Source organism: Eurosta solidaginis, chromosome 1, assembly GCF_040869045.1.
Source record: "Eurosta solidaginis isolate ZX-2024a chromosome 1, ASM4086904v1, whole genome shotgun sequence".
Taxonomy (NCBI): domain Eukaryota; kingdom Metazoa; phylum Arthropoda; class Insecta; order Diptera; family Tephritidae; genus Eurosta; species Eurosta solidaginis.
Window position 1 is genome coordinate 192,917,395 of NC_090319.1, and position 22,516 is coordinate 192,939,910.

At 41.8% G+C, this 22,516-nt stretch overlaps 1 protein-coding gene across 3 annotated transcripts in view; it reads right to left on the bottom strand.

The window, feature by feature from the left end:
• Cad96Ca (tyrosine kinase receptor Cad96Ca) overlaps window positions 1-22,516 on the bottom strand; it is a 2,297,709-nt gene that overhangs the window by 1,470,963 nt on the left and 804,230 nt on the right. The window lies entirely within an intron of this gene.

The following is a 22,516-nucleotide window of genomic DNA, read 5'->3' on the forward strand; positions in this document are numbered from 1 at the left end:
TGTTAATGAGCAGACGGACGGACAGACGGATAGACTTTGATATATGTAAGTCTATATCTATCTCGATTACTCTATGTGCAAAGCACGTTGAGTATAAAAAGGAGCATGATAGTACTATAGTTTTTTCACATTGTACGAATGGATTCTTTAATAAACCGGAAATGCCAAGCCCACTTGCAAAAATTTTATAGTAGATTGAGGAACCTTTATATAAATAACCTAAGTACCAAATTTGAAAATAACAGCTTCGTTGGGCACTGAAATATCAAATAATTCTATTTATGAAATTTACTTGAGTATAAAGAGTGGGCAAGGTTCAGAAACTATTACGCTCATTTTCGATTGAAACCATTCTGGTAGCGAGAAAAAGAAGTCCGCTAAGGATCGTTACAATACTCACATCTATATAAATAGACGTTCATGCAAAACAACATAAGAAGATAAGCGTTCGGGGAGTCCTAAATAGCCCTCAAAATTTGTATTTCTCTTTTATAACAATTTGTTAAAAAAAAAAACTATTAATAAACTTAAAACAAGCAGGTATTGATTTGTTTATACTCAGTTGAGCAGAGCTCACAGAGTATATTAACTTTGATTGGATAACGGTTGGTAGTACAGGTATAAAGGAATCGAGATAGATATAGACTTCCATATATCAAAATCATCAGTATCGAAAAAAAATTTGATTGAGCCATGTCCGTCCGTCCGTCCGTCCGTCTGTCCGTTAACACGATAACTTGAGTAAATTTTGAGGTATCTTGATGAAATTTGGTATGTAGATTCCTGGGAACTCATCTCAGATCGCTATTTAAAATTAACGATATCGGACTATAACCACGCCCACTTTTTCGATATCGAAAATTTCGAAAAACCGAAAAAATGCGGTAATTCATTGCCAAAGGCGGTTAAAGCGATGAAACTTGGTAGATGGGTTGACGTTATGACGCAGAAAAGAAAATTAGTAAGATTTTGGACAATGGGCGTGGCACCGCCCACTTTTACAAGAAGGTAATTTAAAAGTTTTGCAAGCTGTAATTTGGCAGTCGTTGAAGATATCATGATGAAATTTGGCAGGAACGTTACTACTATTACTATATATGTGCTAAATAAAAATTAGCAAAATTGGATGAAGAACACGCCCACTTTTTAAACAATTTTTTTTTTTAAATTCAAATTTTAACAAAAAATTTTATATCTTTACTGTATATAAGTAAATTAAGTCAAAATTCAACTCCAGTAATGATATGATGCAACAAAATACAAAAATAAAAGAAAATTTCAAAATGGGCGTGGCTCCGCCCATTTTCATTTAGTTTGTCTAGAATACTTTTAATGCCATAAGTCGAACAAAAATTTACCAATCCTTCTCAAATTTGGTAGCGGCATAAATTCTATGACGGTAACTGTTCTCTGTGAAAATGGGCGAAATCGGTGGAAGCCACGCCCAGTTTTTATACACAGTCCACCGTCTGTCCTTCCGCTCGGCCGTTAACACAATAACTTGAGCAAAAACCGATATATCTTTACTAAACTAAGCCCACGTACTTATCTGAACTCACTTTATAAAAAAAAAAAAAAACTCACTTTATATTGGTATAAAAAATGGCCGAAATCCGACCATAACCACGCCCACTTTATCGATATCGAAAATTACGAAAAATGAAAAAAATGCCCTAATTCTATACCAAATACGAAAAAAGGGATGAAACATTGTAACTGGATTGGTTTATTGACGCAAAATATAACTTTGGAAAAAACTTTGTCAAATGGGTGTGACACCTAGCATATTAGGTAGAAGAAAATGAAAAAGTTCTACAAGGCGAAATCAACAGCCCTTGGAATCTTGGCAGGAATACTGTTAGTGGTGTTGCATATATAAATAAATTAGCAGTACCCGGCAGATGATTTTCTGGATCACCTGGTCCACATTTTGGTCGATATCGCGAGAACGCTTTCAAATATATATCTAAGGGCCACTCGCTTTTAAAACCCTCATTAATACCTTTAATTTGATATCCATATCGTACAAAAACATTCTAGAGTCACCACTGGCCCACCCTAATGGCGATATCTCGAAAAGGCGTCCACCTATAGACCTAATGCCCACTCCCTCTTAAAATTCTCAGTTACACCTTTCGTTTGATACCCATATCGTACAAACATTCTAGAGTCACCCTTGGTCCACCTTTATGGCGATATCTCGAAAAGGCGTCCACCTATAGAACTAAAGCCCATTCCCTTTTAAAATACTCATTACCACCTTTCATTTGATACCCATATCGTACAAACACATTCTAGAGTCACCCCTGGTCCACCTTTATGGCGATATCTCGAAACGGCGTCCACCTATGGAACTAAGGATTACTCCCTCTTAAAATTCTCAGTAACAGTTTTCGTTTGATACCCATATCGTACAAACATTCTAGAGTCACCCCTGTCCCACCCTAATGGCGATATCTCGAAAAGGCGTCCACCTATAGACCTAATGCCCACTCCCTCTTAAAATGCTCAGTAGCACCTTTCATTTGATTCCCATATCGTACAAACACATTCTAGAGACACCCCTGGTCCACCTTTATGGCGATATCTCGAAACGGCGTCCACCTATGGAACTAAGGATCACTCCTTTCAAAATACTCATTAACAGCTTTCATTTGATACCCATATCGTACAAACATATTCTAGAGTCACCCCTGGTCCACCTTTATGGCGATTTCTCGAAAAGGCGTTCACCTATAGAACTAAAGCCCATTCCCTTTTAAAATACTCATTACCACCTTTCATTTGATACCCATATCGTACAAACACATTCTAGAGTCACCCCTGGTCCACCTTAATGGCGATATCTCGAAAAGGCGATAGACCTAAGGCCCACTCCCTCTTAAAATGCTCAGTAACACCTTTCATTTGATACCCATATCGTACAAACAAATTCTAGAGTCAGCCCTGGCGCCCTAAATGGCGTCCATCCATAGAACTATGGCCTACTCTCTCTTAAAATACTCTTTATTACCTTCCATTTGATACACATGTCATACAACCACATTCCAGGGTTACCCTAGGTTCATTTTCTACATGGTGATTTTCCTTATTTTGTCTCCATAGCTCTCAACTGAGTATGTAATGTTCGGTTACACCCGAACTTAGCCTTCCTTACTTGTTTTATTTTAACAATAACTATCACTAGCTTTATAGGCTTTGTTAGGCTGGGTTGAACTGGCTGGTCCAATAGGACGTCACATAGATAGAATGATTCCGTACTGTTACCAGAAGTTGATTTAACGACCAAACTGTAAAACCCTACAAAAAACCAGGATCTATGTTACAAAATAACTCCGTTCTCTTGGCAAATACTAGAGGCTTTCTATGATTTAGCCACTTGATGCTTCTAGGTCTGACAGCTGTATTACTCCTAATAGTTGGAGTTTTAGCCTAGCGAGCGCAGGGCACGAGCGCAGAACGTGCTCGATCGTTTCCTCCTCCAACCCGCACTTCCTACATCTGCTATCACTGACCAAACATAATTTAAAGGCATGTTACGTCAGAAGGCAGTGTCCAGTCAGAATACCCGCCATGAGTCTACAGTCCCCTCTTTTAATGATAGAAGCAACTTTTTTAGTCTAAGATTGTAAGATGTACACATAATCTTCGACACTTTACAGCCCCGCGCTTGGACCCACGCCTTTCCCGCTTGCTTGATCATGTGCACCTCTAGCCTTCTCTTAATCTCGCCCAATCTAACTGGGCGTCTACGGAGCAAGTTTCAAGGGATGTGCCCCTTTAAGCTTTTTCACCCGTTTTTTCATTCCCATCTATTCCCATATGCCCTGGGACCGAATATAGATGTATGATTTTCCCCGTCCGGATTCTTTTCAGGGATTGCTTACACTCTAGCACACACTTTAATATGCTGTGCTATGCGAGATAATTACCTTAATTGTTGCTTCGCGGTCAATATAAAAATTAACACGGCTGCAGTTTAACTACTGCTTCCTTCACCATGGAACCATATATGTACACATGTATCGCCTCGTCCGCTATTTATATTTATATTTATCTATATTTATATTTATATTTATATTTATATTTATATTAATTCAAGTCTTTGAAATGCAGGTTTCTTACAAAGCTATGCATATCAAAAAAACGTAAAACTTAACAATATATTACAAAACTGTATTGAATATGTTAATGAGTTCGTACTTATATATTGAGAAGTCAAATGAGACAGAGTTAGAGATCCTGTTAAGTTCATTGATAGCTCGATCGATGGGAGCATTTCGAGCGTAATCTGTCCTAAGAATTTGCTCATAGAAGGGAACAACAATACGCAGAGACCTCCTACCTCTATTGTGGCTTTAAGAGTCCCCGCTATACTACTATGGCCGTATGGTCTGCGCTCAAGTTGCCACGAGGCACTGAGCCTCGTTGCAATTGTTAGCACTATGCTCCTTGCTACCAGGCCTACAGGTGGAATGTGCAGGATTGTTTTCAGGTTCAGTATTGATAGCCTGCATAACCCCTCTAATTTTTTTAGGGAGGTTCTTTTTTGTGTGGCTTTCCACCAAGCAAGAGCTCCATAGTATAGAACAGGGTTTACAAATGCTGCAAATACCCAATGTGAAAGAGAGGGCGATTAACCCCACGTACACACCAACATTCCTTTATAAAGTGGCGTCTCCTCCACCTTGATCTTCCACGACATCTAGGATGATTCCTAGATATTTTGTGCAAGGTTTCTCCTGGAGGGTCACCCCTCCCTGGCCTGGCCCAATTCGGGACGTTGTACCTCTTAGTAAACAAGACCATATCCGTCTTCTCTGCGTTCAATGTCAACCCGACATTGGATGCTCGGGTATGTATATCCCGAAGCGTCCAATTCACTGTAAGTTATACGGGTCCCTCATCGAACCGCCTGAGCAGTTGATGGCTAGCGTTCACTCTACGGCGGGACCCTGTTCACTGATTTAGTGGCCTAACACAATAACCATTGTGAGATAATATTCCTGCAATTTAGCATGCAGCCGGTCCATCTGGTTATGGCTGGATATAGTTTTATTAATGTAGTTAAAACCATCAATGATCGCCCGTTAAGAAACATTGTTGAAAGGCCCATCTAAGAAGACTGCTAAAGTATACTCCCTATGTTCCGGGGCTTTCTCTATGTGTATTACCACCCTTTGCAGTGCAGTGTCTACCGACTTGCCTTTTCTGTATGCATGTTTTTTTGAGGAGAGCAGTTTTCCATCCACGCTGGACTTTATGTACACATCTATCAGCCTCTCAAAGGTTTTGAGCAGATATGAAGTTGAGCTAATGGGCTTGTAGACTTTGCGATACATGTGACCGATCTTTCCCGCCTTTGGTAAGAAAGCTACACGAGCAGTTCTCCAAGGGTGCGGTACATGATTCAGTCTTATGCACCTATCAATTACTATTTTAAGCCATTCCACGACCGCTCTACTTGCAATATGTAGCATGGCCGGGAGTATACTATCTGGGACCGGCAATTTAAACTTAGAGAACGTCTCCACCGCCCATTCGATCTTGGTATTGGTCACCAAGCCCAACACTACCCGCTCCGTGACCGAATGTGAGTGCTGTCTGCTGGCTCTTCTGAATTACCTCCTTAAGGAAATATCTATCGAAAAGCAGCTCAAGGGATTCCTCACTATTACGTGACCATTCTCCTTTCTCTTTTTTATAAGTGGACTATGTTTCCCTTGCTTGGACTTTTTTTAACCGTGCTGTTTCGCTGGAGCACTCTATGTCCGCACAGAAATTGTTATATGAGATCCTCTTCGCCCTGGAAATCACAGGCTTGTAGAACCTCAATAGATCTCATACTCGGCGCCTTTGCTTTTTCTCCGAACTTTCTTAGGGGGCAAGTTAGGGAGGACCTACGAAATCTCACTGGGTACTATACGGGCACTGTGGTCTACGATATGACCTAAGTAAGTTAAATCAATCCGATACTAAAATTTCTCATTTCTGTGAGCTGGAGAATGAAACGCCCGTCCCCATTCTCTACGAATGCGTCGTTCTGACAAGGCAGAGACTCTCCCATCTAAGTGGTGTGACTATTAATCCCTATATGATATGTAGTAAAAAGCCTGAAGAGGTACTTAGATACATTAAAAGCCTCCACATACCAAATTAGGGTGGTAAGTAATGCAAAATAGATCTACAGGCCTAATAATAATAATAATAATAATAAACTCAAAATCATTTTGGAGATATGTCAATTCCAGAAAATCGTGTTCGAGTATACCTTCTGTTGTCTATCTCAATGATACCCAAGCGCACTCTATTATTGATGATCTTTTCTCATTTCTTCAAGTCAAACTTCAATGCTGACACTGACCTTGATCAGGTTTGTCACACGAACATAAATTCACCAATAAATTTTTGATCGCTAAGTCTAACGCCCGCTGATAGAGAAGAGGGAATCCGACAACTGAAGACGTCTACTAAAACCGATGTAGATGGGTTAAAAAAAAGAGTTCTGCCCTTGTTGTTGTTGTTGTAGCAGTGCTTCGCCCCACCTAACAGACGCGACCGATCACAAACTGTCATCAATATCCTCTAACGGGAGTCCAAGGAAACTTGCTGTTTCAACAGGGGTGGACCATAGGGAAAGGGGTGTTAGAGGCGTTGGTTCCACATTACAATTAAAGAGATGGTTGGTGTCATGTGGGGACACATTGCAAGCGGGGCATACATTTTGTATGTCGGGGTTGATTCTGGATAGGTAAGAGTTTAACCTGTTACAGTATCCAGAACGAAGTTGAGCCAGAGTGACACGCGTTTCCCTGGGGAGTATGCGTTCCTCTTCCGCAAGTTTTGGATACTTTACTTTGAGTACTGGGTTCACCGGGCAATTCCCGGCATAAAGGTCCGACGCCTGTTTGTGGAGTTCACCAAGGACCTGCTCGTGTTTTTTCGCTTCATACGGCTGTGTTCTCAGATGCCGTATTTCCTCAAAATGCTTACGGAGATTACTTCTTAAGCCCCTAGGCGGTGCTGGCTCGTCAATCAGATGTCTGTTGGAATGCCCAGGTTTCTGGGTATTCAACAGGAACTGTTTGGTCAGCATCTCGTTTCTTTCCCTGATGGGGAGTATTCTCGCCTCATTATGTAGATGGTGTTCTGGGGACATAAGAAGACAGCCCGTGGCAATTCTGAGAGCAGTATTTTGGCAGGCCTGTAGCTTCTTCCAGTGGGTAATTTTCAGGCTTGGCGACCATATGGGTGACGCGTAGCACGTAATCGGCTGGCTAATTGCTTTGTATGTAGTCATGAGCGTTTCTTTATCTTTTCCCCAGGTACTTCCAGCAAGGGATTTGAGGATTTTGTTACGGCTCTGAATTCTCGCAACAATTGCGGCTGCGTGCTCACCAAAATGTAGATCCTGATCAAACGTCACACCCAAGATTTTGGGGTGTAGGACAGTCGGTAGCGTAGAGCCATCGACGTGGATGTTCAAAATGGTCGACATTTGGGACGTCCATGTTGTAAATAAGGTCGCGGAAGATTTAGTCGGTGATAATGCCAGGTTTCGCGAGGCGAAAAAACTGGAGAGATCAGGGAGGTAGCCGTTTATTTTATTGCATAGCTCATCGATCTGTGGGCCTGGGCCTGTGGCCATTACTGTGCAGTCATCGGCGTAGGAAACGATTGTGACTCCTTCCGGTGGTGAAGGTAGCTTAGATATGTAGAAATTAAACAAAAGTGGGGATAGGACACCACCCTGTGGCACCCCTTGTTTAATTCTCCTTGGCTTTGATGTTTCGTTTCTAAATAGCACCGATGCCTGCCGACCACCCAGATAATTTGCGGTCCACCTTTTAAGACATGGGGGAAGGGTAGACCCTTCCAGGTCTTGCAGTAACGAGCCGTGGTTGACCGTATCAAAAGCTTTTGATAGGTCTAGCGCTACGAGTACTGTTCTATGGTGGGGGTTTTGATTTAAACCGCAATTTATCTGGGTGCCAATGGCATTTAGCGCGGAGGCAGTGCTATGGAGTTTTCTGAAGCCATGCTGATGGGAGGCTAGTTGCAAATTTGCTTGGAAATAAGGGAGCAAAATGGCTTCGAGCGTCTTTGCTACTGGCGATAGGAGAGATATCGGACGATACGACTCTCCTATGTTAGCTGGTTTACCAGGCTTTAGTAGCGGGACCACCTTGGCCATTCTCCATTTCTCGGGTATGACAAAGGTGGAAAGAGACAGGTTGAAGACCTGCGCTAAATATTTGAAACCCTCTTCCCCTAGGCTTTTAAGCATCGGCATGGCTATGCCGTCTGGGCCCACTGCTTTGGATGGTTTAGCGCGACCAATGGCGTCCTCAACCTCTTTAGCGGTGATGGTGATTGGTGACGCGCTGAATTTGTGTTTATGTGCGTGTCTGTTGGCCCTCCGTCTAACTTTGTCGATCGTAGAATGCATTATATATTGTCGGCAGAAAGCGCTCGCGCATTTTTTCGCATCCGACAGCACTTTGTCGCCAAAGGCGATGGAAACTTTGTCTTTGTGCTTAGTCGGATTCGATAGGGACTTTACGGTGGACCAAAGTTTACCCACACCGGTAGAGAGGTTACAACCTCTTAGGTGCTCCTCCCATTTCGCCCGCTTGTGTTCATCCACAAGCAATCTGATACGTTGGTTTATATCCCTTATTTGGGGGTCGCCTGGATCAAGCTGCCTAATAAGGTCACGTTCTCTCGCTAAGTTTGCGGCCTCCGCCGGGAAGTGGGGCCGGATTTCGGGAATTCTCCCGGCGGGAATGAAACGTGCCGAGGCGGATTCAATGACCTTGCGGAAGGCACGCTCCCCTTGGCGGGCATCAGTCGGGATAGGGAGGGCAGCAAAGAGGTTGTCTGTAAAGGATTTATATTCTCCCCACTTTCCTTTTTTAAAGTTTATGAAAGTGCGTTTTTCGGTGATGATGAAGTCAGCGGTACGCTCGAGCGAAACAAGTATAGGCAGGTGGTCGGATGCCAATGATACCATCGGCTGCCAGTTGACGCAGTTTACGTGTTCTGCGCTCACGATTGAGATATCTGGCGAACTGTGACAGCTTCCTACCATACGTGTGGGGGCGTCTCCCTTTATTGTGCAGAACGTCGTTTCTTCTATTTGATCCGCCAACATCTCGCCCCTACTGTCCGCCCGCAAATTTGAATGCCATAGATCATGATGGGCATTGAAGTCGCCTAAAATAATGCGATTGTTTCCAGTGAGTAAGGCTCTAATATTAGGGCGGTATCCACCGGGGCAACAGGTGGCAGGGGGGATGTAGATGTTGATGATTTCTAGGTTTGCATCGCCCGACCGGACAGATAGGCCTTGACGTTCTAAGACGTTGTCCCTGCGGTCGATGCCAGGATCAAATATGTGATATTGCACAGAGTGGTGTATTATAAACGCGAGGCCGCCTCCATTTCCGCTCTCGCGATCTTTTCTGTGGACATTATACCCAGAGCAGGTCTGCAATGCAGATCGTGCTGTGAGTTAAGTCTCTTGAATCGCAGCAATGCGGATGTTGTGCCGCTTCATGAAATTGACTATCTCCGTAATCTTCCCAGTTAGTCCATTACAGTTTAACTGCAGAATTCTGAAGTGCATGAGGGGAGACGTCGCCACTCTGGGGGTAAGTGACGTGTGACTACGCCTGGGTTGAGGAAGGCCAGGACGCAATTGCTGTTGTGGCCCTGGGACTGGGCGTCCTTGGGCAAGCATTGGGGTACCCGGATGATTTGGGTTTGCGACCTGGCAACATGGCGCGATGAAACCCGCGAGGGGTTGCCGTCGCGGAGACCAGAACATCTAGGAAAGTGGCACCACCCGAGGCAGGAGCTGCATTGGGCGGATGTCGCAAACATATATATTCTGTGCTGGCAAACGGTGCAAACGGAGGTAGGGACTAAGAGTCTGTTTCCCTGACCTACACGATTGCTTCCGGAAAAGAGGGGGGGAGATGACGGGGGCAGGAGCTGTTGCTCAGCATTGCTTCCGACTCTACTACGAAGATTGTAGTTATGAGTGGTAGCAGCTGTTTGAGTTGTTGGCGCCGTAAGGCGCGAGCAGCAGCGGGTACTTGTTGTGGCTTGCTGAGCAGCGGGGCTGCTGGAAGGTAATGGGGGGGCGCTTAGACGTAGACTACGGGGCGCCCTTGGGCGTGAACAGCAAGGAGCCACAAAAGATTTATAAAAGTTACGTGGACGTCGGGTTTTGGGATCAAGCCCAGAACAACCTGTCCGATGCAACCATCCCTTACACGAGACACACTGAACAGAGTATGACCGTCCTAAAAAGATTCTTTTCCGGCAGATGCAGCAAAACCATTTCTCAGGACCGAGGTCAGGAGACGGACCCGGATTGGATTCGTTACCTTCCCGGAGCAAGAGATTATGGAGCAGTCCTGCTGCAAGGAGCTGCTGGGAGGATGACAATTTGTGGGAGGGACGAAACAAATTAAATGGGGAGTTCTGCCCTTGCTTTCCCATTGTTGGTTCTGTTCAATAAATCACTTGAACGAGGAGTGTTTATTAATGCCTGGAAAGTTAGTTCTATCACTCCAGCGGGTAAAAGTGGTAATAAGAACAATATTGCGAATTATCGACCAATTTCAAAGATATCCTCAGTCTCAAAACTATTTGAGGGTATAGTTAAAAATAAGATTTATTTTGCAGTTAATCGTTTTATCTCCGTTCAACAACACGGTTTAATTACAGATCACTCAACAGTTTCAAACCCCGCCGTATTTTCAGAATACTGTATTTCTGCGTTTCAAAATCGCCTTTAAGTTGATTCAGTGTACAGAGACTTTTCAAAAGCTTTTGACAAGGTCAATCACACAATTTTATTATTGAGAGCTCTAGGGTTTCATTCCACTATTTTAAATGGCTTGAATCCCATCTCTCCTCCCGTAAATGTGTGGTTACTCTTGATGGAGCATCGTCGGATCCTTTCATAGCGACTTCCTGGGTTCCACAGGGTAGCATATTGGGCCCGCTTCCCTTCGTAATTTTTATCAATGATATAACCAGCTGTTTCAATTATGATCTAAATATTCTTTCGACAATTACGAGCAATGAACACATGCTGAGCCTACAATCTGATATACATAGTTAATGTTGCCGACTGGTGTAAACGTAAAAAGTTAAATCCTAATATAAACAAGTAAATGTGTCTAAGTTCGGGTGTAACCGAACAGTATATACTCAGCGTGAGCTTAAATTGCACATTTCATTTCAGATAAATTACTTTTCTACATAGCACGTGGCACCGCCCGTTTAAAAAAAATGTCTCCCTATTTCCTTCTTACAATAAAACTTGATAAGTGAAATATCATTGATTCAAAACTATTGTTTGCTAAGTTATAGCTTATTATTCTAGTCTACGACCCTTTTAAACTCTTTTTATATCTAAGTTGCCGTGGTCTTTAACATATCCCGCCAATTTTTACTAGAAATATTTTCTACTATAGAGAAAGTTAGTGTACCCAATTTTATTACGATCCGTTAATTTTTCTTCTTGTTATGGCCCCCGAAACATAGAAAACTGCTTAGACATAAAAGGGGTGGTGCCACACCCATTTTCAAAAATTTTAGTGTTTTCCAATTTAATGTTATAATTTAATTCAAAATGTAAAATTCTATTGATACAAACCTCTTTTTCGCTAAGATATAGCTTATTATTTTCGTCTACAACCCTTTTAAAAATCTTAATATATAAAAAACACGTGTCACAACATTTTTGGGCGCGATGGACTCATAAACTACTGAACCGATTTGAATTTGTTTTGCACCCCGTGTATAGTTTGATCTAACTTGAGAGATAGGATAGGTTATATCTCAGTTTATAGTCACAATATTATTTTATTGCAATTTTTTTTATTTGTTTACACGTAATAATAAAATGTTACGTATACGCAGTGGCACTCATATTTTCAGGTGGTGCGGATATACTTCCGTGTAATTGCTTGGTGTTTAATTAAACAGCCAGCCAGCAATAAAAAATATTATAGCGAATGATATCAAGTATAGCACATCACCAGGCCCGCAGAGAGGGGGGGGGGGGGGTTTCTGAGGGGTTCGCGATTTAGAGGTACTATGACATTTTTTTAAATTCAGGAGTCTTTAGTTGTGTAGAGGGTAATTTTCATACCCCTGGGTGACTAGGGTGTCGAGATATAGGCCAAAACTTGGGCCAGTGAATGCCTAGACAGTGTTTGTACAATATGGATATCAAATGAAAGCTGTTGATGAGTGCTTTAGTACAGAGTAATATATATTTTCCAGAGACGGACTGGGACTGGGATTAGGACTAGGACTGGGACTGAGACTCGGAGTGGGACTGGGACTGGAATAAAATACATAACACCCTCTGGGACAGGCAATAAGGGATGCAGAATAATGAGAAGAAATTGAGAGAAGTGAAAAGAGAGAAGGAGAAGGAGATTGAAAAATAGATAGAATGAGACGAAGATGGAGATAGATGAAGCGATAAAGACGGAGGGAGGAGTGAATAAAAGAATTAGGAAAAAGTGAAGAGGGGGAGGGCAGAGTCAGACGGAAAAAGCTTATTAAAATGTATGCAGACAAGCCAAATTTAGGACAGGACAACGTCTGCCGGGTTTTCTAGTCTTTTATATAAAAGTGGGCGTGATCTTTAAACGATCTCGCCCATTTTTTCTAAAAATATTTCCTGCTATAGGGAAAATACGTGTACCCAATTTTAGTACGATCCGTTAATTATTCTTCGAGTTATGGCACCCGAAACATAGAAAATTGCTTAGTCATAAAAGGGGCGGGGAAATGAAATACCATTAATATAAAGCTCTTTTTGCAAAGGTATAGCTTATTTTATTCCTCCACGACCCTTTTAAAAATCTTTGATATAAAAGTGGGCGTGTTCCTTAACCGATTTCGTTAATTTTTCTTCAAAGCATTCCTTATAGTAAAGGCAACCTCTCTACCGAAGTTTGTTACGATAGGTTTAACGATTTTTGATTTATGATTAATAATATTTGTAAAATTGATTTTATCACAAGTGAGCGGTGCCACGCCCAAAAGTCTCAATAAAAGTCCACACGTCAAATTTCAACATTCTAGGTGTATTATTTACTAAATAATCAGTTTTTTGTGTTTTCCAAAATGTTATATATATAAAAAGTGGGCGTGGTTATCATCCGATTTCGCTCATTTTCAATACCAATCTATTCTGGGTCCAGATAACCAAATTTGGTGAAGATATCTCAATATTTACTCAAGTTATCGTGTTAGCGGACAGACGGACGGATGGACGGACATGGCTCAATCGAATTTTTTTCGATACTGATGATTTTGATATATGGAAGTCTATATCTATCCCGATTCTTTTATGCCTGTACAACCAACCGATATCAAATCAATGTTAATATACTCTGTGTGCAAAGCACATGTTTGCTACTAAAAGCCTCGCTGCCCGCTACCCACATCGTATAAATCAATGGTCTTCGATTATCCACTTTAAGTGAAATTACTGATTTTGGTGATGTATTCGATTGTAAATTTTTGTTTCAAACGCATTTGAATTACATAATTGCGAAGGCATATTCAAAACTTGCCTTCATTAAACGTTTTAGCTCTGATGTTAGTGATCCCTACATTTTCAAATTTCTATACACCTCTATTATGCGATCTAAACTATAATACGCCGTTTTCATCTGGAAACCATACTATAATAGTCACATTACCAGGCTTGAATGCGTAAAAAAAGTTTTTGTTCGCTTTGCCCTACGGTCATTGTACTTCAATGACGCCATTCCTTCTTACAGTAGTCGCTGTTTGCTTATTAGGCTAGAGTCGTTAGAAAGCAGATTGTAATGGTAATTTGACTGCCATGTGATCTTTGTGCTCGCTGGCTCCTTAATGGGAAGCTAAAGATGTAGGTGAGGTAACGTGTTTTGGTACCGATGGGACATAGCACAACGGGATGTGGCAAGGTGAGATCACAGGAGCATTTAGTTGAATGTAGGTGAATGCAAGCTAGTGTCAAACAAACTGAACTAGACTCCTAGCATTCTCGACTACAAAAGGTTGAAGGGGTCTCGGCGGATGGAGCTCTCTCGTGCCTTAGCTCTTTCGGCGTGGGGTGGGTTTTTGCCGATACTCAACCTCAGTTACACAAACTTTAATTTATAGAACTCCGGGCAGAACCGAAGAAGGGAGAAACCTCCTCCGTTTAAACAAGCAAATATCAAGTCATGATGAAGTCACATAAAAATTAGATTTAAGAATATTTGAAACTTGTTGAGTGTGTATTAGGGTGCAAGGTCTAAGGTGACATTCGACTCTTGCATTCTGCACCCTACCCTACCATGATCTTCGATCTAAACATGCATTGGAAGATACCCACGTTAATTTCTCTTACCTTTTTATGTTGCCATGCCTACCAGGAATTAGCAGAAAGACTTAGCACATGATAGGTTGTTTTCTTGACAACTTTATAAATTCATATTGGTGTTTTATTAAACAATGATTACTACTAAACTTAGCTAAACAAACTTGTATGACGAGTAACCCTCGTAATTTCAAATATCAAGAAACTTCAACTATATGATTTGATTCTTAATAATAACAACTTTTCACCTACATACTTATGGGCGTTACAAGGGGCTAATAAAAATTGTTGAAGTTTAAACTCTTATCTCTCTATGGATTTGGGTTTCCCACTCAAAGCGAGTTCTGCATAAAAAAGCAAAGGCAATCACAACTAGATCAATTGGATCAAAGGCACACCAAAAAAAATCGAATACAACTGCCAATGTCTCTTTAACAATTATCAACTCGATGTGGAATTTTATCCCTTCGGTTGGGGTTTCAATTAAGGTTTTCCCGGATTTTATGTAAGTGTTTAGCTGTCACCAAATCGACATATGTACGTTTGTAATTATGTAGGTATGTAGGTATGGACACCAGCGAGTGCGAGTGAGCTTAGAGCGAGAATACGCGATTTATGAAAATGCCAATCAGCATTACTGAAAATTTAAAATTTCAAACACTATAGAAAATGAACTTTAGGCAAGGAGAATGGTTGCCGGCTGACGTACATATTTACGGCGATATGGATCGGCTGAATACAAATGGTAACGAAAGAATTAGATAGAAAATATATAACTTACGTGCTTACAAATTCGCGTTCAGCTGCAGCGTTGAAAGGCCTTCCATCGTTGTAGTTGTTATGCGATGTTGCGGTCGGTCGGAGCTGCAATCAGCTGGTGGCACTTATTCGCAATTTCGTTTTCTTTCGTTACATAAAAATCCTAACTTAACAGTTCTATAGAAACCGTAGTTTTCTATCTATATAGGTATATCTTCTTTCATTGTCCGCAGCGAGATATACGAACATTTACTTGATTGAATCTGATTCGGATTTAATTGAGATTTTTGCGCTTGCTTTTCTAAGCGGGGGCTGGGATTGGCAACAACACCGAACACAATAGGACCGGCAATGACTTTTACATTGGTTATTTATAGGCACTAGCTGGTATAAGTGATTGGTTTTCTTTTAGCTACTCAACCTTTTCGGATGTTTTTTAACTGATTACGAGTATACATTGAATAATACCCTTCGCATTTAATTCACACTTTTAACTTAACTAATCTTCGACTTATTTCTTTCTTGTTTGTCTGGTGGTAACAACTCTTTGTTTTCTAATGTTCGGTAGTTGTTGCTGTCACTCTTTTTGGTTGCCACAAATCTCTTTGGCTACATATATTTAGACTTTCCGCACTCTATCGCGTTTTCGTTTCAAATCTTTTCCTAACGGTTTCCACTTATTCTTCCCTACTCTTGTTTAGTGCGAATGGTTGCTGGTACCACCTATCCTGTCCTCTTGCCTCTGGCTATTGAGATGGGATTTGTCTTGCACCTGATTGGATGGCAAAGGCCTGAATGGGTAACGTACAACACCTAGGCGCAGTGGGGCCTGTACATTGGTACATATGTGTGGTTGGTGCCTGTACAGAACAGAAGCAAAAGGCTGTTGCTGCCCCGTTATAGGTTGCTTAGTGTTCTGCCTTTTCACTTGTAATAAAAATGTATCCACACCCACCCCTGTCGTGGATGCAAGATTTTGGGTGTCGAGTGTGGTTCTTCCCTCCACTGCAATTTCTATGGCGCTGTAACAAAAAAACGGGATGTGCATAAGTGAATGCAACAACCTGGCACTTTACACTTTACTTTCATGTATACATACCTGGGAATTCGTACGTGGGACTTTAAAGTCCGAATAAGGTGACAATTGAATCAGGTACTCGGCGATGACTTGGCGGTTGTCCAAAGAAAAGGGTAACTGTTAGGTGTTCAGCCTTTTTATAGCTTCGGAAATTGCCGCTCTTTATATATATATTTTTTTCTTTTGGAAAGTCTCTATTGAAGTTAGCTGTGGTTTATAGTACGTTCAGTGCGATATAAGTTAGATCAAATACCAACAGCAGCGCCATCCATTCGTCGAACTAGCATTTCATTTTATCGCCTGCGACAAGTTTTGGTCGCGAACTGTAGGCGATGAAAATGTTTGACATTAATTTTGATAGCGACCATTACAAGACGTTCTATTCTGTCTCTCACCTTTGTTTTTTACTTAATAAGTGGATCGATGGACAGAGCGATGGACAGTAAATATCTGCCAGCCAGAATTTGTTTCAACATCCCACAGAGGAGTCTACGGAATCACGATAATTTCTGGCTGGACACGGTTAGAACAAACTACGATTCTAATGCTCCGATTTTTAGAGCTTTAAAAGAGTTTAAAGATTTATGGACCTCTATGCGTTGGCGATGGCGAGTACCGAAGAAGATTTAATGATGAGCTGTACGAGCTATACGCAGACATCAACATATTCCAGCGAATTAAAACGCAGCGGCTGCGCTGGCTAGCCATGTTATGCGAATGAAAGATGATGCTCCGGCCAAGAAAGTGTTTCTATCGGAACCCGCTTATGGAAGCAGAGGTAGAGGGCGGCCCCCACTCCGTTTGAAGGACCAGGTGGAAAACGATTTAAACTCCCTTGGTGTGGCCAATTGGCGCCGGTTGGCGGAGCGAAGGAGCGACTGGCGCGCCTTGTTGGACGGCCATAACCGTTTAGACGGTTAAGCGCCAATTAAGTAAGTAAGTAAAAGAGTTTAATACACTTTCAAATCCTGTGGGTGTAGACTTTTCCTCCACAAAATACTTATTTAAACTATTTTTAAATGATTTATATACGTAAACTTTTAGTTAATTTTTAGTTTTTACGCTTAAATACTAGTACGTCTTCTTGTAATCTGTGTGAAAATGTTTAAATAAATAAATAAATAAATAAATAAATAATAATAATAATACTAATAATAATAGTAATAATAGAGGGAAAACTCTGTTATACGCAGTCATAAGCGTCATTGTTAGAAAATGATTGGACTCCTCCAGTTCCTCCACAGAGGTTGCCTCTTCGGGTTGTCCAATTTTTGTTTCTAAATGTTTCTGGAATTTCGCCCAGTTCGTTGACCTGGGGTTTCTAAAGGCTCCTCTTTAGGGGGTAGAAGGATGGTCTAGCAAGAACCACCCAATCATACATTGATATATTACGTTCAGAGCTCAATGTAATATCAAGAACATTGCTGGATATTGAACCAACGCATGTATGGATACTTCCCCGGCTGGCTATCTGCAAATTGGTTTGCAGGATGTAAAAAAATTGAGACTCGCCTCTCTCATTCGTATCTCCTCCGCCGTTTGCATGCGCTCCTATGACCAACCGCCTGTTGCGCCATTCGTCCTATACTAGCCTTTTGCATTCCATTGGTGGAACTTGCGAAGCATGGGCCATGTAGTAGGATGCCAGGATTAATACCTGTTTATTCTTCCGCTCACGGCCATCACTGCGAGGTTCTCGTTAGTGTAATAAGGCAGCATATATATGAATGCAGCTGTTTCCTTACCATGACTATAGCTCGCGCTTCCTGCCGTTTGGGCGTAGTAAACGCCAGTGCGAGCTGAGTTCAGAAACTTTTCCTCTTGATGAGAGCCATGGATCCTGCATCAGCGCCACGTCTAACAAAATCTCCTCAAGGGTTAAGAGGAGTTCACTCGACGCCAATTTACTGTGTTTGAGGTTTATCTGTAAGACTCGCAGCGCCATTGGGCTGTTTGTCTCTCTCCAACACCTCTTCTTCTTACCCTTTTGGTTTAAGGCCTTAGAGGTCCTCTTAAGCCTCTTCCACTTCTTGCAAATTACCATTGTTATCCTCGGGGTTTTTTACAGGTCGTAAATCCTGTGCTCGATATTCCTCTGTGCGACTCGCACCACAATTTGGCTATTGGTCCTCTTACAACACCTTCGTGGTGACATCCGCGTTCTATACATGTCCCTTTTCTCTAAGGCTTTTGAGGTCTTTTTAGACTTCGCCCACTTCTAAAGTGTTAGGATAATTATCCTCGTGACTTTTTTTCCTGAGTCGCATGTAAATTTTGACCGTACCCCAAAACAAGTTGCATGTTCAATATATAATCCGCCTGCTTGTTTATTTGGAAGATATAGAACTGACCTTCCTCCTTGGGCCGAGATACAGTAAGTAGCTTCCAATTCTATGTATGTATATTCGGATTCTGATTCTCCAAGCGTATCCTCCGACTTCATCACGCATGGTATCCATACTTTCACTTTTGGTACCGTGGGGATTTGTGCTTTATCCACTATCTCCAAACTGGGCGTTCGTGCTTTGCTTTTGGAAGTTTGGAACCGCTTCCTCCTGCCACGGCAAGCTCGCGATGTTGTCGCACGCTATCATATTCACACCTTTATGCCACCCCCGAATCAAAGGTTGAAAGGGGTTTACTTTGTTTTTCCCCCATCATCTTAAGCATTAAGTTTATAAGCTCCCTTTCTATAGATCTCCGCTTCTCAGTAAGTATCTGCCCGAAAGGATTGGAATGATCAACCAGCACCACAATCAGTGACTGCGTTGCCACATCACTCATTATCTTGGGAACAGCCGGAGTTTTAGCCTTAACTCCGTTTGGCACCTCCGAGAAAGCCGGAGTCTTAGCGTTACATCCCTCTAGCAGCTCCGAGAAAGCCGGAGCCCATCTGTGGGACTGGGTCTTTTCTGCCTCTTGAAACCAGTCTTGTCGCCTTCCGCCCAACGTAGCCTCTTCATTCTGCCATTCGACGCTTCTTCCTCCTCGTACTTGGTTTCTGGCAGCAAACCTCTTAAACTGCCTTCACCCTATTTCTATGAGCCCACTCCAATCCCTCGATCTCCACTACTGTTGCGTTGACTACTGTTTCCAAGCCTTGGACAATTCTTAGTGCTGCATGGTACTGCGACAGAGCTGTTTTAATTCCTCTGCTTCGTACCCTTCTCCACTCTACTTTTTCGTTTTCAGTTTTAGACTTTTCTAACACTCCCGCTCCCCGAGCCTGACGTATCGCTTAAGGCAGTTTTGTCGTGCTTGGGTTGCGACTCAATCCTCCCCTTTCATCGTCTATATTAAAATTAAATATTAAGTCGTTCATCTTGGTTGTGCGACCACCTGCTTGACAAGGTAAAGAACCGTCCGCCACAGCAGTGCCCCTTACTGTGGTAAGGCCATCAATACTTCCCGACGTGGCCCGGTATCGGGAAGGCTCCCCTAGAATACAGCCGAATATATCCCCTGGCTGTAAATCGTCCAATAGACACAGTCCGCATAACATCCTGGATTAGGGGTTGGCAGTCTTGGTCATCGACATCCCGCCGCCCTCGTATGAGGCGAAACGGCGCAGATGCCAGTCCTAAACCGCTTCGCCTCATAGGTGGGCGCTATAGAGTTATGTAGCATGATGTAGTAAGCCCTTCTACGCCAATGCATTTTTACTGATTGAAATAATCACTTGAGTTCATTTGCATTTACCAAACCATTCAATATATCGATCAACCAACTTATGTATGAATCACATTAACAATATGTAGGTTACTACACATTATGCTGACTAACCATTATTTATTATGAAACTATGTAGTATGTACTATGTACGTATGTGCAGGTTAAGAACTTTTGTAGAAATAGGAAAGAATTTCTTCAATAAAAATGAATATCATTCTGACGCTAAACCTCAGCGCATCTATTTTATTATTCGAAATACTACATGGCGATCCTGCCAGTCTAGATCAAAATTAGCAAAACTGCTAAAGATCTAGCTGGAGGAAGATCCTGCCAGCTTAGATCAAGAATTGGCAAAACTGCTAAAGATATAGATGGTTAGAGATCCTGCCAGTTCGCATTGTATACCATTAACTTTGCTCGAGGAAGACTCGGTTAAAACTTAAATCCTGAAAAAAAGAGGAACAAATATTTCCTTGTAACAACGGGTTAAACTATTTTGAATCCATCGAAGATGATTAAATATAGCGATATGAACAACTTACATTCAGTAATACTTGGAGAATTGGCCATTGGTCTCAAGTAACAATAACAACCATCAAATCACTGGCACACAAAGAAGCAAAATATTGACACTGTAACTAGCACAAAGGAAGCAGAATATTACCTGAAAAGAAGATTTCCATTGCCGGCATGACCGCATACCAGGGTGGAATATTTCATTAAAAGAAGATTTTGACTGGCAACATTCTGACTGGCAGCAACGCGTCATCAATTTTTAAGTACACTTTAAATTTTTTGAATCAATTGATCGGCCTTATGGACGCTAAACTATGAGCAAAAACTTCGTTTTTGCTTAGGAATTTTTTTTATATGGAAGGATGAACAAAATTTTATTACAAAAAGTTTGATATCAGCTTTCAAAATGGCACAAACTCAACCTAAAACAAGTAAGGAAGGCTAAGTTCGGGTGTAACCGAACATTACATACTCAGTTGAGAGCTATGGAGACAAATAAGGAAAATCACCATGTAGGAAAATGAACCTAGGGTAACCCTGGAATGTGGTTGTATGACATGTGTATCAAATGTAAGGTATTAAAGAGTATTTTAAGAGAGAGTAAGGCCATAGTTCTATGGATGGACGCCATTTAGGGATATCGCCATAAAGGTGGACCAGGCTGACTCTAGAATTTGTTTGTACGATATGGGTATCAAATGAAAGGTGCTACTGAGCATTTTAAGAGGGAGTGGGCATGAGGTCTATAGGTGACACCTTTTCGAGATATCGTCATTAGGGTGGGCCAGGGGTGACTCTAGAATGTGTTTGTACGATATGGGTATCAAACGAAAGGTGTTACTGAGCATTTTAAGAGGGAGTGGTCATTAGGTCTATAGGTGTACGCCTTTTCGAGATATCGCCATTAGGGTGGGCCAGGGGTGACTCTAGAATGTTTGTACGATATGGGTATCAAACGAAAAGGTGTTACTGAGCATTTTTAGAGGAGTGGGCATTAGGTATATAGGTGGGACCGCCTTTTCGAAATATCGCCATAGGGTGGGCCAGGGTGACTCTGGAATGTGTTTGTACGATATGGGTATCAAATGAAAGGTGGTAATGAGTATTTTAAAAGAGAGTAATCCTTAGTTCTATAAGTGGACGCCTTTTCGAGATATCGCCATAAAGGTGGACCAAGGGTGACTCTAGAATGTTTGTACGATATGGGGTATCACACGAAAGGTGTTACTGATCATTTTAAGAGGGAGTGGGCATTAGGTCTATAGGTGGACGCCTTTTCGAGATATCGCCATTAGGGTGGGCCAGGGGTGACTCTAGAATGTTTGTACGATGTGGGTATCAAACGAAAGGTGTTACTGAGCATTTTAATAGGGAGTGGGCATTAGGTCTATAGGTGGACGCCTTTTAGGGATATAGCCATTAGGGTGGGCCAGGGGTGACTCTAGAATGTTTGTACGATATGGGTATCAAACGAAAGGTTTTTACTGAGCATTTTAAGAGGGAGTGGACATTAGTCTATAGGTGGACGCCTTTTCGAGATATCGCCATTAGGGTGGGCCAGGGGTGACTCTAGAATGTGTTTGTACGATATGGGTATCAAACGAAAGGTGTTACTGAGCATTTTAAGAGGGAGTGGGCATTAGATCTATAGGTGGACGCCTTTTCGAGATATCGCCATTAGGGTGGGCCAGGGGTGACTCTAGAATGTGTTTGTACGATATGGATATCAAATTAAAGGTATTAATGAGGGTTTTAAAAGCGAGTGGCCCTTAGATGTATATGTGAAGGCGTTCTCGCGATATCGACCAAAATGTGGACCAGGTGATCCAGAAAATCATCTGTCGGGTACTGCTAATTTATTTATATATGCAATACCACTAACAGTATTCCTGCAAGATTCCAAGGGCTGTTGATTTCGCCTTGTAGAACTTTTTCATTTCTTCTACTTAATATGGTAGGTGTCACACCCATTTTACAAAGTTTTTTCCAAAGTTATATTTTGCGTCAATAAACCAATCTAGTTACCATGATTCATCCCCTTTTTCGTATTTGGTATAGAATTATGGCATTTCGTAGTTTTCGTAATTTTCAATATCGATAAA